Source organism: Desmodus rotundus, chromosome 1 (assembly GCF_022682495.2).
Source record: "Desmodus rotundus isolate HL8 chromosome 1, HLdesRot8A.1, whole genome shotgun sequence".
In the NCBI taxonomy this organism is placed as follows: Eukaryota; Metazoa; Chordata; class Mammalia; order Chiroptera; family Phyllostomidae; genus Desmodus; species Desmodus rotundus.
In genome coordinates this window covers 85,203,137-85,206,174 of record NC_071387.1, presented here as the reverse complement: position 1 = coordinate 85,206,174, position 3,038 = coordinate 85,203,137, and the positions used below count along the sequence as shown (strand labels likewise).

General features: G+C 50.2%; 1 protein-coding gene across 1 annotated transcript in view; it reads left to right on the top strand.

Moving 5' to 3' along the window:
* Positions 1–2,401: 2,401 nt before the first annotated feature.
* The window catches only part of NFIL3 (nuclear factor, interleukin 3 regulated), a 13,772-nt gene continuing 13,135 nt past the window's right edge, over positions 2,402–3,038 (top strand). Inside the window, exon 1 of the mRNA XM_024563361.4 lies at positions 2,402–2,674. The gene's annotated coding sequence lies outside the window, so the exon portion shown is untranslated. The remainder of the gene's footprint in view (positions 2,675–3,038) is intronic.

The following is a 3,038-nucleotide window of genomic DNA, read 5'->3' as shown; positions in this document are numbered from 1 at the left end:
GAAGATTGATGGGCGTGGCGGGCCTCCTGTGGGTGATAAGCCATGGCAATAGCTGCCAGATTCGAAAGTCTCAACCTGAAAGCAAAACAAAGCTATAGCCTATAGATTCCTAGAAATTGTTTTACCTTCTGTTTATAAAGCGGTTTTATTTTTTGTTGTTGTTGTTTTTTAAAGGATGCAATATCTTCAATAAGCACAATGTGGTGGAAAGATGGTGGTCCTGGACACAGGACTCCTGATGCTGGCTGTGGGCACCAGTAGTCACCAAAGGGTTTCCAGCTAAGGAGAGTTTCTACAAGGAAATTCGGAGGCTGATATCTAGAACAGATAGATAGAGCGAAGCTGGCTAACCTGGGCCTCCATGTAGAGAGCCTCCCTTCCTAGGGTGTCTCTGCAGAATTCCTCAATCAGAGGCATGGACCGTCCAGCCTCCAGTTTAGTAAGACAGGGCGGGGACTTGGGAGAGAGTGGTTAACGATTGCTTGCCAAACTGGAAAATCAGGATATTTTACAAAAAAAATTAAAATGTCAACTCTCTTCTAACAAACTAGAGCTTTGGGTCCCCTTTCACTGTGTCTACACTGAGATTAAGAACTTTTCACTTCATACTTCAATCTGAACTCCTCCCCCCTCCTCCTGGCCTAGGTCCACAGTCAGTCACATGCTGACGTCTTCCTGGAAGCCTCCCCAACTGAGTAATTCATTTCCAGTGTTTTAGGTTCTATGCTCCACTTCCTCGAGTTGATCTGAAGCACTTGCCTATTTTGTGCATGTTTTAGGATACGATACTGGCCACATGACCTCTTGGGTAACAGTGACAGAATGTTCATGGTGTTGTTGAGTGGTTGCCTAATCACCAGGAGGAGCTAAAGAGTTACTTTCTAAGCTGGCATCACGGTTCTCTTTTACATTTCATCTCTTTCCAAGGAACATGGGATTTTTAAAAAAAACAATGTACAATATGTCACAGGCACAATCTAGAATATCCCGAGTCATGAGAGGAGCCTCAGTTTCAAAATTCAGCATAAAGAACAGTTTCCAGGTTCAGAGAATTCCTCAACTATCACTCACTGGGGTGACTCCGAGCATGTTACAATTCTTCAATTTTAAGTTGTCCTGTATACGGACACTTACTATTCATTCTACAATGAATTTGGAATTCAAAATTCAGAACAATGGGGAGAACAAATTGGAATGGAGGGATAAGGGTAGCTCCAGATTTCTAGGAACTACCAGATTTATAACCCTGAAAAGATAACTGACCTATGGATATGGTTTTTACTTTAGACTAAGACTTTCAAAAGCTATAATGAATATTTGTGAGGGTCTGGGAAAAAAAAGAAAACTTACTAGTAAAAATGAAAAAAAGTAAATATTAGAAACCAAAATACGGACTCATTTTCATCAAAGTAGTAAACTCTTTGGGGTAAATGCCTAATAGAGGGAACGGACTCAAAAACTATATGACGTGCTTCTTGAATTGCTGGACAACTACCTGGGAAGATGGATTTGGGAGGATGTTAAACCCCCTATTGCACGTCTGAATTGTCGGGTCCTTGCTGGTAGACACTTGAACGTGAATTGTGAACAAGCATGTGCCCTGAACCACAACATTGTCGTTGAAAGAGTGTTGGAAATGTGAGACTTTCCCAAACACCCAACTGAAATTTTTAATGTCACTCTTTTGGATGCTATAACTGTGTAATATGAAGAAGGGGAAAGGAGAAAGCAGACAGATTTTGAGCAGATTTTCTATCAATGAAAGTCACCGTTGACAGCCGCTGAAGGTTCACTCTACTCTTCACTTGGGCGTTTTCTTCAAACTTTAAGTGTACTTTTAGCAAGGGGATAAAAAGGGGGAACGTCGGGGAAGAAATTCAGCCTAGCTCCCGCATAGTCCAAGCAGAGCAGGAAGCCCTTCTCCACCTGCCACATTCCCTATCTGGGCAAGTGTGTGTCTCACTATCAGGAATATGGGCCCTTTGCAAAGGCGGCACTCCACCAATCCACCAATCCATCTGTAAACACCGCGTGCCTGGGCAGTCTTTAGCGCAACGACCTAAGAATCCACCGCGACGTGGCCTTTCCCGCATTTCTTTCTGTCTCTTTCATAGCTCGGGAATTTAGGGGAGAAAACCACATCCATTACAGGCAGAAATAACTCTAACGAGCTCCCAGCTCCCAGATAACTGGAAGAGACCCTCTGCGCAGTGTGTCCAGCCCCCGCATCAACGCCAGCGGGCGCACCAGTCGGGTACACCCCGCCCGCGGACCCTAACTCGCAGCCGTTTCTCTCATTGTGGCCGGGGACAGATGGACCTCATTTCCCAGTCCTCTTACGCAACGACTTTGCAGCCGTCATCTTCGCCTTAATTGTGCAGAGGCGGTGTTTGTGCGTCGCGCTCTCTCCCCGTAGGGAAAGGGGCCACGGCAGAGTAATCGTAATCGCTGCCTACGAAGCCCCGCGGGGCTCGGACTGGCCGCCCGGCCCCTCCCCACGCCTGCCCGTCGCGAGTGTTTGCAGTTCGCCACTGTCCCTCCCCCCGACATGTCTACCCCGTCGCCGGTCTCAAGGAGGAAGGGTCCTCCCGCAGGTGTGCAGGGAGAGGTGGTCAGAGGCCCACGCCACGACCGACTCGCCGCAGCCCGAAGCCGGGTGCTGAGTTCGCAACAGGTAGCCGGGTCGACTGCGCGCTTGGGGAGACAAAAAGAGCCTCTGCGTGCGAGCGAGGGTTACAGAGGTCACCGTGGAGCCGCGACGACCAGGACGGCAATGGCAGCGGCGGGGGGAGGGGGTTGGCGAGGGTGAGGGTCTCGCGCCCCTCCCCAGGCTTGCCTATTCCAAGCGACAGCTTCAGCCGTTTCGCAATCCCTGGAGCGGGGCGCCGGTTTTCCACGCTCTCGGGTGGTGGCAACGGCCGCAGCCGGGGAGGGGCACGGGCCAGCGGTGGCACCGCCCGGAGGGGGAGCCGCGGTGGGCGGGGGTGGGGCCACGAGAGGGCCCGCCCCCACCGGCCTCGGCCATTGGTGGCGTGCCG